At 40.5% G+C, this 13,543-nt stretch overlaps 1 pseudogene; it reads left to right on the top strand.

The window, feature by feature from the left end:
* LOC108176155 (vomeronasal type-2 receptor 116-like) overlaps window positions 1–13,543 on the top strand; it is a 70,194-nt pseudogene that overhangs the window by 3,129 nt on the left and 53,522 nt on the right.

Consider the following 13,543-nt stretch of genomic DNA (forward strand, 5'->3'; position numbering starts at 1 on the left):
CTTAACTGGATGTTTAGTTTTTTTTTGTTGTTGTTGAATTCCTTTCACTCTTACAGGGTTCTTGCTATAGAACAGCCGGGACTTGAGCCTACGAAATGTGGGATGCTAGCACTCAAGGTGAAAACTTAACATAGTACACCACAGCCCAGCTCCAGTTTCCATTACTCTTTTTTTTATTTCTTTTATTTATTTATTTTTTTGACAGACGGAGTGGACAGTGAGAGAGACAGAGAGAAAGGTCTTCCTTTTGCCATTGGTTCACCCTCCAATGGCCGCTGTGGCCAGCGTGCTGCGGCCGGCTCAGCGCACTGATCCGAAGCCAGGAGCCAGGTGCTTATCCTGGTCTCCCATGGGGTGCAGGGCCCAAGCACTTGGGCCATCCTCAACTGCACTCCCGGGCCATAGCAGAGAGCTGGCCTGGAAGAGGGGCAACCGGGAGAGAATCTGGTGCCCTGACTGGGACTAGAACCCGGTGTGCCGGTGCTGCAAGGCGGAGGATTAGCCTATTGAGCCACAGCGCTGGCCTGCATTATTCTTGAAGATAAGTGGAAAAGCACCAGATCACGCAGATTCTAATCATCTTTTGATAGCCTTTACTCCAATAGAGGTTTCTTAAATTAAATGTCCCCATCGTCTCTAGTACAGTCATCAGTTTTTCATAGAATTACTTCTTTCTCCCCAAAACCTCCATCAGTGTCTTCAGCAGCTATAGTCTGAGAAGCACTTTAGTAGGAGTTATCATAACTTTATGTGGCTGTCTCAACATAGCAACACTTCCTGAGTCATACTCAATTGTGTATGAATAGCCATTAGCATGTGTGTCTTCTAATATCCAAGTCAATTGGTCTCTGAGTCTTTGCATTTTACAATTGTGTGTGTATGTGTGTGTGTGTAAATGCAAGATCACTGGAACTGAAATTCTATATTTTTGCGTGTAAAAACTAATTCCCAAGTTAATGTGCCAATGATATCTGATTATAATTCTATCATCCATAGCTAGATCATATGTTTATGTATTTTCTGAGTAGCATATTCCATGCTGACTTACCTTTCATGAGTTGTCTGTTGTATGATAGGCTTGTTTATTTCATTAAAATGAAACACGTTAGCATTCAGTTTTAAATTCAATGTGAAATTGGCCTGTTTTCAGTTATTGTTCCATAGTGTCCTTAAGGCAAATAAATCTAAGCACTTATAAAGGAGAAAGGAAAACCAACTGCAACCCCATTGCTCAGAGGCAGCTCCTATCTAAATAGTCTTTCAGACTTCCTGTACACACACATGTTTATTTCTGCAGGGCCATCTGGTGTTCCCATGGAGAGCGTTTCCATTACATGGATGTTTCAGTTCACCCAGTCTTGACTTGGAGCTGTCTACTGCTATTATGCCCAGGTCTCCCTTCCTTTCAGTCAGGTCAATACCGACCACAACACTAGAGGGAGCCTGAGGCCAAGGATGGATTTGAACATTCCTGCAAGAATGCAGTGATGCAACTGAGGTGATTTGTGGTGGGTATAGGGCTCTTTCTTGTAGAACCTCTCAAGTCAGCTCCTCCAGAGTAACACCTGAAATTCGCAGAGAGCCACACATCAGCCATAATGAATACCCCCACATCGATCTGCAGCCAAAGTCAGGAGGCTCAGCACTGTGAGCACAAGTTTCTCATGAGAGGACAGAGGCAGGAACCATGTCCTGTACAGGAATATGGGTCATGTGTCACGAGGAATGAGAAAAGGCCCCAACCCACCTTGCTCTTTTGGTGCAGAATATGAGGATATGGGTCTTTACATGTGCGATCCCTGAGGGCCAAGCTGCAGAGGAGCAAAGTGTGTTTCCGCCACTACCCCCTGTTGGCTCCTCACTGCTGCAGAGCCTTTCCAGGCTCTGTGCTAGGTTGTGAGACCTGGAGAGGAGCTGGGTTGGTGACTCTGGGGGTTCTCCTGGGGAATTGTGAGGAGGGAGAGTCCTTCTGGTTTCTTCCCCACTGTTTTGGTGAAACCTAGTAATCCTGTAATGTAAAATAATTCTAATGCACCTTGTATCCCTTGGGCCAGGAATTTACATCTTACTTGAACAGTATATTATGGAATTTTTAAATTCTGGAATAGGAAGTCTTACCTCACTGAGATGACAACTTTTTAAGAGGAGGGTAATTTTGTTTGTTTCCTTGTTTCTGCAACCCTCAGAATCACCTTGAACACTTACTGAAACAGGGAGACTGTTGGGATGCACTCTGTGATGCCTTATCTGGTAGACCTGGGGGTGCTGTGGCATTCAGCTCCACATGTGGTGACTAGGAGCCTCTCCCAATTCTGCTTCCTTGTGTTTTGGACTTCCCTTATTCCTCATTAAATAAAAATGCAAGTTTATTGATCTGAAATTCCATTCTCTTTCTTCTCAAATAAAGCATGAGAGTTTCTACAACAAAACATCAAGGTCTTTCAAACAATATCATTCTGATTAGTTTGCTGAATTTGCTTGAGAAGAAAATCCCAGAAAGAAGGGAAGTGGATTGTTAACACTTGTCCATTTTTGCATGAACCAGCAACAGACAAAGGCCAAGAGCCATCCAAATAGGAAAAGATTTGTGTGTAGGTCCCCATCAAGCTGGGGCAAATTAATGTGGAATCCCAGATAAACACTGAGTCTGAAGAAGAACATGAAATCATTCAACATGGGATCATCCCATGATCCGGAGAAACCAACATGGTTCTTAAGTGGAGGAAAAGACCGTGATAAGAACACAGGTACTTCACAGGTGAAAAATCATTCAATAAGGACCTTATAAAGCAGCCTTATTAGACACATGGAAGAAAAATAGGCCATTTTTAATGACAGCAGAATAAAACAACATTGAATTTAAAATAACTGCTTTAGACTCTAAACTCCCAACTTTTACATTTCCCAGCATCAGAATATCTCTTACTACTGATTACCTGTTCAAAGAGATAAAGGATGGAATTATATAATGTATCCACATGCAAACTGTCAGCAAAAGCCTGTTTGGCAGAGATCATATATAGCTTTATAAAGAAGAGGAGGTGGAGGATGAGGATGAGGAGATGCAGAGGGCAGAGGCATTAGAGAAACACCAGAAAATGACAAAGAAGAGAAGAGGAAGTATAGATACAGATGAGAAAATAATTTCTACTTTTTTAAAATATTAATGTATTTATTTGTGAAAGAGTTTCACAGAGAGAGGAGAGGCAGAGAGAGAGAGAGAGAGAGTGTTCTTCCTTCCAATGGTTCACTCCCCAATTGGTTGTAATGTGTGGACCTGCACCAATCTGAAGCCAGGATCCAAGAGCTTCTTCCAAGTCTTCCATGTGGTTGCAGGGAACCAAGGACTTGGGCCATGTTCTTCTGCTTTCCCAGGCCATAGCTGAGAGCTAGATCAGAAGTGGAGGAGCTGGATCCCGAACCACTGCCTTTATGGGATGCCAGCACTTCAGGCCAGGGTGTTAGCCCACTGCACCACAGCGCCAGCCCCAGAAAATATATTTTTCTTAGAAGGAGGATTTTCAACTTATCTCACCCAGAAAACAACATAGGTAATACAAAGATGCTTGAAAAATCAAGTGCACAATTGGATTTGTTGGAAACACATAAAATCCTGTACCCAATAATTGAAAAATGCCTCTTTCTGTCTGGCACACAGTGGGCATGAACAGGTCATCAACATACAGTAGACAGTTCATCATGACTGAGTATGCAGGACACTTGAAATACAAGGGGCATCTGCGTTCCCTCCTTGAGGAAGTTTTCTGTCAGTGCCTGTAGAAATGTGTGGTGTTTTTTCTTGGCCTGCAAGTCTATCTGCATGCAGGTCTCCAGGAAAGATTCAGAGAATAAGACCTATTTGGAGTTAGACTATTACCAATAGTAATTATTTATATGAAAATACTTTTCAGATTTCCATAGAAAAATAAATAGCAGCCACTTTGATGGGATTGAAATGGAATCCCCTGGCACAATTCTAACTCTACTGTTTGGGACAGGTCTGATTGTACATGTGCAAAACTGTACATGTCATCCCTCTCTTATTCCCACTCATATTTAACAGAGATCACTTTTCAGTTAAATTTAAATACCTAAGAATAAATTTGTGTTAATTAAATAGTTCAACCAATGGTATTAAGTAGAACCAAAATAATAATAGCAATAAAACAGTATGCTGTTCCTCAAAAGTTAGGACAAGGGCTGATCAAGCCACTGTTTCTCACAGTGTCCATTTCACTTCAACAGGTTTCCTTTTTGGTGCTAGGTTAGTTATCCCCCATCAGGGAGAACATATGATATGTGTCCCTTTGTGACTGGCTTAATTCACTCAGCATGATGTTTTCCAGATTCCACCATCTGGTTGCAAATGACCGTATTTCATTGTTTTTGACTGCTGTATAGTATTCTATAGAGTACATGTCCCATAATTTCTTTATCCAGTCTGCTGTTGATGGATATGGAAAGCCAAGACACTCTGGCAAAACAAAAAAGACCTAAATGAAAGATCTCTGTGAGTGAGATCCCAGTGGAAAGGACAGGTCTTCAAAGAAGGAGGTACCCTTTTCTGAAGGGAGGAGAGAACTTACACTTTGACTATGACCTTGTCTAAATAAGATTGGAGTTGGTGAACACAAGAGGCTTCCATAGCCTTGGCAACTCATGACAAGAGCCTAGGGTGATTACTGATCATAAATGAGAGTGTCAATTGTTAAGTCAAAAACAGGAATCACTGTGCACTTACTCCCCATGTAGGATCTCTGTCCTTAGTGTGTTTTACTATGTGAATTAATGGTATAACTAGTACTCAAACAGTACTTTACACTTTGTGTTTCTGTGTTGGTGCAAACTGTTAAAAACTACTCAATATGTACTAAATTGATCTGTATATAAAGATAATTGATAATGAATCTTGATGTGAATGGGATGGGAGAGGGAATGGGAGATGGGAGGGAAGTTGAAGGGGGGGCACTGTGATGCAAAAGTTGTACTTTGAAATTTATATCTATTAAATAAAAGTTAAAAAAATAGATAGCAGCCATTAAACTTCACTAGGTGGCATGCTTTTGATCTATAGTACTTGACATCCCCCCAATAAATGATTCCAACATCTTCTATATGTTCTGCATTTTCATGATTCTCCTTCCTTTAAGCTTTGAACTTGAGTTAGTTTCCTGATTTAGGAGGGAAGCTGATGCTCAGCTTTGATAAGGAGGAAGCTTGAGTTATAAATGCCAAGTCTTGCACTCCACCAATCTCCACATTTAGATATCCTGCCTCTGCTGGCCCCTTAGCCTTCAGGTGAGTTCATCAATCCCATGACCTTGTGCTGAGTCATGATCATGTGTATGCTGTTTGGGGAATCATTTGATGATGTGCCAATATAAATAACCATTTTTGGCCATGGGTAGAACATGTGCAAAAACAAAGACTGATTTCTATTTAATTCATTTTGCTTTTCCCTTGAAAATCAGTTTCTTTTCCTCATGGTTCATGGGATTTAGAAAAAGTATTCCAGAGCCTTTCTGCCATTTGCTACAGACACAAAATGCAAGGACTTGGGAGAGCCAGCTGTTGACACAAATGAAATTAACCTGCATTCTACCCCATTTCATTGTTGTGTTAGTCACCTAGAGTTTCCATATAACAACATACCATGACTTTGTGACTTAACAACAGGAATTTATTTTTTAGAATTGCTGAGGCTGGGAAGTCCAGGATTAAGATACACGAGGTTGGCATCTGTGAAAGACACATTTCCTGCCTCAAGGAGAGACATTTTTCCTTTCCTATTCTCACTATCTTCACCAGTTAGAGAGACGTAACAATCTCTCTGCACAATCTCATATTGAAAATTTCTAAGAAAGTAGTTAGGTAAGTCATAAAAAACTGTACTTACCTCCCAGAAACCACATCAAATATGATCATACTAAAGAGCAGTATCTCAGCCAATGCATATTTGCACAGAACATTCATTCTATAGTGGTTATCACATTGGAGTTGATAACAATCATGGTTGGAGACATTTCCCTAAGAATCCCTATGCCCTTCTTGCATGTTTCAATCCTAGATAGAATAGTGCTCTTGGTGCCCTTCTCTTTAGCATCTGTCCATAATGTATTCTCTCTCTCCCTCGGCAGACTGTGTTTCCACCTTTAAAAGGAGGTGGCAGAATACTTTGTTTTTCCCCATTTGTAGGGCTTGGGTCTGAGTGAGCAATCACTCTACACCTTACCCTATCATCTAGACCCTCCACCACTGCCAGAGGTCAAACCAAACCCCTTAGGATGACAATGCAGTCTATTTGCATGAGTTCATTTCTAAGAGGAACAGAGAAGTGTTCTTTCCACAGCATCTTGAGACTGTTTCCATCAAGTGTACAATTCCTAATGTCCCTATAGAAACTGTTATGTATACCTCATGTACTGTACAATAAATTAAAAATGTTATGACCAAAATTAAAAAGAAAAGCAACAGGGATGGAGAGGAAGCGAGGGAGGGAGGGAGGAAGTGAGAAGTATCATATTAGAATTTTATCGATAAACTATATTAAATCTGTTCTCTTTATATTGATAAAAATAAACAGTAAAATGAAAACAATTCAGGGGAGGCTGAGTCAAATTTGATGAAATGAATCTTGGCCAGGGCAGAAGGCAGGGTTTCCTAAGGTGCTGGAGAGGGCAGTTGTCTCTCATCATAGCCACGGTGAACCTCCTGCTCTTCTTGTCCTCTGATTTTCTGTCCCCAGCTCAGGGGCCCGAGGTGCCTGGGCCAGTGTTTCTCTCCAGACCCATGTGCTGGATGCCCTATCCATGCCTGAAGTGCATATATTTGAAGCTACACAAGGTCCTCCTGTTCACACCAAGTTATCTAATAGCTAGAAGCCTTTATGGGCCCATGAGAATGCCTTACTTTATAATTCAGATAGGGGAACAGAAGGATTTTTTGACAGGGAGGATGTTTCCATGTGCAGAATTAATATATTTGTCTTTTTAGTTCAATACTTTTGTGAAATGAAATTTTCAATTTGTCTTTATTGGAGAAAGAGGCCTACCTAAGTGTAAATGCCTCAGTTCCACAAAATCATCACATCACCCTGATCTTATGCTTTCTATTTCTTCATGTAAATATGAAGACATGACAAGTGGGATCATTTGATCTTGACTCCTCCCAGCTCATTTTCCTTGTGTTACAAAATACCGTAAATATTTTATATAAACATGTTCATATTTGAATATTATACCTATTATTATTTTACTTTGTAGAGTTAGCATAATTTTAGTTTCTTACCAATTTTGGGGTGTTTCTAAGTTTTCTAATTGGATTCCTAGTTTGTAGTACTACAATAAAGAGCACTGTAATTAGGTATTTTATATGAGAAGCAGAGAGACAAAGAAGAAGATCACCCATCTGCTGGTTCACTCCCCAAATTGCCAACACAGTGAGATCTGGGCCAGGCCAAATGAAGGAACCAGAAATTCCATCCAGGTCTCCCATGGGCATGGGTGGCAGGCAACCAAATGTTTGAGCCAACACCTACTGCCACCCAGCGTGTGCCTTAGAAGGAAACTAGATACTGAAGTAGAGCAAGCTGAAACCGAGGCACTCCAATTTGGGATGTGGGTATCTCAATATTGTCCTAATTGCTTTGATAAACACCTGCTCCAGTAGAAAGATCTTTGATTGAAGATCGATTATAACAAAGAGATCTACAGTATATTTTGAAAACTAATGAATTGATGAGATGGAAACTAGCTGAGTACATTGCTATTTATATTCAGTTTTACTTTATTATACATGGACAAATTAGAATTTTATATTTTTAGAGAGTAAAATTGACACACACTGTGGAGAATAATTAAGTCAAGTTAATTAATCTGCAACAATTTTCACTGTTTGGAGTCAGAGTTATCTATATTGTAAAGCAGTTAGAGGAATATAGTCTAAGAATCCCCTAGCCCTGGCCCTGGCCCTGACCCAGGGAAATATCCTGTTTCAAAAACTATACAGAAGAGAATTAACACTTCATGTTTACTTTTTTAAAAGATTTTATTTATCAGAAAGGCAGAGTTACAGAGAGGCAGAGGCAGAGAGAGAAAGAGATCTTCCATCTGCTGCCTCACTCCCTAAATGGCTACAATGGTCAAAGCTGGTCTGATCTGAAGCCAAGATCCTGGAGCTTCCTCCAGGTCTCCCACATGTGTGCAGGGGCTGAAGGACTTGGGCCATCCTCCACTGTTATCCCATGCCATAGCAGAAAGCTGGATCAGAAGTGGACCTGCCAGGACTTGAACCGGCACGGTATGTGACGCTGGCACTGCAGATGGCTGCTTTACCTGTTATGTCATAGTTTCAGCCCCTCATGTTTACTTTTTTTTTTTTTGACAAGCAGAGTGGACAATGAGAGAAGGAGAGAGAAAGGTCTTCCTTTTCCATTGGTTCACCCCCCAGTGGCTGCTGCGGCTGGTGCGCTGAGGCTGGCGCATTGCACTGATCCGAAGCCAGGAGCCAGGTGCTTCTCTTGGTCTCACACATGGGTGCAGTGCTCAAGGACTTGGGCCATCCTCCAATGCACTCCCGGCCACAGCTGAGAAATGGACTGGAAGAGGAGCAACCGGGACAGAATCCACCGCCCCAACCGGGACTAGAACCTAGTGTGCTAGCACCGCAGTTGGAGGATTAGCTTATTGAGCTGTGGTGCCAGCACTCATGTTTACTTTTAAAAGAGGGATTTATTCCTGGTTGTCCATGTACAAATGGTTTCTCATTGTTAATGTTAGTATTTTTATGGATAGATAGGTGTAGATAGGTTGATCGTATGTATACCTCATGTCTTCATATATTATTTGATTTCTTGAATTTTTATTTTAATTTTAACGTGTTATTTCCCTTTTAAAGAACTTTGTGCAATGTTCTTATGAAGTTGCTGCATATCTTAAATATTGTTGAGTGTGGGATCTTTACAGTAGAAACAAGCACAAACTTGAAAGAAGAGTAAAATGCAAAAATCTTGTGTCCTCTACTTTCTGCCTTTTCGCCAGTTTTTTTTTTTTTTCCTGGACTTAACTTTATTATAAACTGTTTGGAGCCTCTAGAATTTATTTTCTCATCAAATACAAGGTTATTCCTTCAGTTTTTCATTCCTGATAGTTCACTTTCACTATTATTAGAATAATTTCTTATTTTTCTACTTATTTTTCAATTCTACCTTAATGATGTATGAAACTTTTGTATAAACACAGAGATCGAGCTCTATTTGCTGTTCTGTTCTGATTTGTCTGTGTTTTCTGGAACCATTGCCAATCTGTTTAAAATGTTGCACATAAGAAGTAGTTGCTGTTGTTTTCTTCCCCTTGGAAAGTTGTATTCTCCCCTTATGATTATTCTGAATAATAGTCACTAATTTTCTGAGCTCTTTAAAATTTGAGAGTCAGTAAAATAAATGGTATTAAAGTAAAAAGAAATGGAATTATACCCCTAAACCTGCAGGCATTTAATGTACTCACCTCAGAATATAAAGAAATTTAGAAATAGACCACATAAAAGCAAAGATGCAGTTAAAGGCAAACACCAAACTGAAAACTTCAGAAATGGTGTATTTGGAAAAGAATCTTACAAACTTTCAGGCCACAACAGTCACTGAATTGGATTTGAGACCAGTCATAATTGGAGTCTTTTCCCTAAGGACTTCTGTGCCCTGTATGCAGGTTGGAGTCTAAGAACTATCAGCATGTTCTGGCTTTGGTCTTCGCCACTGAAGAGATCAACAGGAGCCCACATCTTCTACCCAATGTGTCTCTGGGATATGATGTCTTCAGTGTCCTACACAGTAATCGAAGGATGTTACAGACTCCCTTCCTTTGGCTCTCAGGAATGGTAGAGAGCATCCCGAATTACACTTAGGGAAGAGAGAGCAGTTCTGCAGCGGTACTGACAGGGACAATGTGGGCAACTTCTGCCCAAATTGGGACACTGCTGGGACTCTACAAGTTTCCACAGGTGAGCGGGGTGTCATGAGGAGAGAGAGAGCTATTTTTGGCTGATGCCAATCTCTGGTACTTTGAAGGGTGAGAGGAGGAGACTGGATTTAAGCATCTGTTAAAGTACATAATCTCAAAGGGCAAATACTCAGGAAAGTGGTGGAAAAGCCATATTTTCTTTTTGAAATACAGGAAGAAAGAGAGAGAGAGAGAGAGAGAGAGAGAGAGAGAGAGAGAGAAGACAGTTTTTTCCTGGAACTATTACATTGTTAATTTTTCCTTAGAATATTCTAAAGGAGTGAGGATGACTAGAAAAAGAAATTGTTAGTTAAATGAAAGTTGAAAAATAAATGTATCAATGTAATCTGAAAAAAAGAAAATATTTGTGAACATCACGGTTAATCTTTAAATTTTAAAAAAATCATACAATATAACCAGTTATTTCCAATGAAAGAATTCTATTGCATTTTGATCATGCAACTTTAGTTCAGCTATAAATGTTAATAAAAACCAATATGCCCCCCAATAAAGAAAAATAAAAAGAAATGATTGATTGCTTTTTTTTCCTATGACCAGTTTTTTTTTCTTACATTTATTTAACAAACATGAATTTCCAAAGTACAGCTTATGGATTACAGTGGCTTCCCCCCCCCATAACTTCCCTCCCACCTGCAACCCTCCCATCTCCCACTTCCTCTCCCATTCCTTTCACATCAAGACTCATTATCAATTGTCTTGATATACAGAAGATCAATTTAGTATATATTAAGTAAAGATTTCAACAGTTTGCACCCACACAGAAACACAAAGTATAAAGTACTGTTTGAGTATTATTTACACCATTAATTCACATTGTACAACACATTAAGGACAGAATCCTACATGGGGAGTAAGTGCACAGTGAATCCTGTTTTTGACTTAACAAATTGACACTCTTGTTTATGGCATCAGTATTCACCCTAGGCTGTTGTCATGAGTTGCCAAGGCTATGGAAGCCTTTTGAGTTTGCTGACTCTGATATTATTTAGACAAGATCTTAGTCAAAGTGGAAGTTCTCTCCTCCCTTCAGAGAAAGGTACCTTCTTCTTTGATGGCCCGTTCTTTCTACTGGGATCTCACTCGCAGAGATTTTTTTTTTTTTTGCCAAAGTGTCTTGGCTTTCCATGCCTGAAATACTCTCATGGGCTCTTCAGCCAAATATGAATGCCTTAAGGGCTGATTCTGAGGCCAGAGTGCGGTTTAGGACATCTACCATTCATTGAGTCTGCTGTGTATCCTGCTTCCCGTGTTGCATGGTTCTCTCCTTTTTAAATCTATCAGTTAGTATTAGCAGACACAAGTCCTGTTTATGTGAGCCCTTTGACTCTTAATCCTATCATTATGATGATTTGTGAACTGAAACTGATCACTTGATCTAGTGAGATGGCATTGGTACATGCCACCTTGATGGGATTGTATTGGAATCCCCTGGCACATTTCTAACTCCACCATTTGGGGCAAGTCTGATTGAGCATGCCCCAAATTGTACATCTCCTCCCTCTCTTATTCCCACTCTTATATTTAACAGGGATCACATTTCAGTTAAATTTAAACACCTAAGAATAATTGTTAATTAAAGAGTTATGGCCAGCTTTTTAAAAAGATTTATTTATTTATTTGCAAGTCAGAGTTAAACAGAGAGGGGAGAGACAGGGAATGAGAGAGAGAGAGAGAGAGAGAAATTCTTTCATCCAATCATTCACTCCCCAATTGGCTGCAATGGCTAGAGCTGCACTGATCTGAAACTAGGAGACAGGAGCTTCTTCTGATCTCCTAGGTGAGTGCAGGGGGCCAAGGACATGTGCCATCTTCTGCTGCTTTCCTGGGCCATAGCATAAAGCTGGATTGGAAGTGGAGTAGCCAAGACTTGAACCAGCGCCCATATGTGTTGGCACTTCAGGCCAGCACATTAACCCGTTGCACCACAGCGCTAGCCCCCTCTGACCATCTTTTGATTAATGCCTGTCAGAACGGAGATTATGATTTTTGGAAACCCGGTTCCTCATGTTGCTTCATATTTTATTTTCCCTTTAGCTAACTTTCGGCACTTTTGATCCTATTCTGCATGAAAATGGCAAGTTTCCTTCCCTCTATCAGATGGCTCCCAAGGAGATGACTCTGGTGCATGGCATAGTGTCTCTGATGCTTCATTTTTGTTTGACATGGGTGGGGCTGGCCATCTCAGATGATGAGAAAGGTATGCAACTTCTCTCAGAATTGAGAGTGGAGTTGGCTAAGATCAAGTGTAGGAATGGAGTTTCTGTAGCCTTTTTGAAAATGATCCCTGTTACTGTGTTGCTGTATTACTCAAGAACCTCATTGTATCACTGGCAGATCATGAAATCATCAGCAAATGTTATTTTTGGTGACAATGAATCTTTTTTAGGCCTGACCTTTGGAAGGTGGCAACATAAAATGATGTGGAAAGTGTGGGTCACCACCTCACAATGGGATATCACCATTTCCTACTTGACTCATTCCATGGGGCACTCATTTTCTCACATCACCATGGTGAAATTTCTGGTTTCACAGATTTTATCCGAACAGCCAATCCATCCAGATACCCAGAGGACACTTTCCTTGCTGACTTCTGGCTGCCATATTTTAATTGCTCAATTTCTAAACTTGCCTGTAAAGCTTTGGAGAACTGTCCACCCAGTGCATCCTTGGAATGGTTGCTTTGGCACCATTTTGACATGACCATGACAGAAGAGAGTTACAATATATACAATGCTGTGTATGCTGTGGCTCATGCCATACATGAGATGATTCTTCAACAAGTAGAAATGTCACCAGGAGGAAATGGAAAAGGACTGGTGTTTTCTCCTTGGCAGGTAATGGCTCTGCCATTGGATGGTACATACTGTCACTTGTTGTCAAGATGTTTTAAGCAAACCAGATCATTTATAATCCTTCTCCAAAAGCACTGGGGAATATGACTTGTATGTATTGCCCAGGACATAAATGTAGACTTGGGTCTAAGTGATTGTCAAGAGCATGGAGCCAAGTGGGCAAGCAGAAAGGCATTGTGAATCTGGGCTGATGCTTTGTTTTATATAAGGCCTCAACAGCCTGCCCTTCTACTGCTTTCCATAGGAGAAATATAGAGGTTTCCTGTGAAGTTCTTTTTAAAATTTTTCAGAGAACAGATTTCAGGTATTTCATAGAGTTCTAAAAAGATAACTGTACTTCCCTCCCAACAGGAAGAGGATTAGTTCTTTAAGTTCATAGAAGATGTTGAGCCTTATCATATAATGTAACTAAGCAGCAACTTCAGTCACTGATAACCTCCTTTGCAGACTGATGTTCTGGATACTTCAGTAGGAAAAGGGTGTGGGTTTGACTCAACAGCTGAGATTTGTCTGAGCAGTCAGCCTCCTTACTGTGTAGGTGTGCGTGTTTGGGAGTTTTCTGTTGATTCTTACTGATATTTTAGACACATTATGATTAGTTTTCCGTGGCCTTTCATTTCTGTGTCTCCCTTGTGTGCCTGTAATATGTTGACATCTTCAGCAAGGCATTTCAGA

Source organism: Oryctolagus cuniculus, chromosome 16, assembly GCF_051225735.1.
Source record: "Oryctolagus cuniculus isolate XC-2025 breed Fujian yellow rabbit chromosome 16, ASM5122573v1, whole genome shotgun sequence".
In the NCBI taxonomy this organism is placed as follows: Eukaryota; Metazoa; Chordata; class Mammalia; order Lagomorpha; family Leporidae; genus Oryctolagus; species Oryctolagus cuniculus.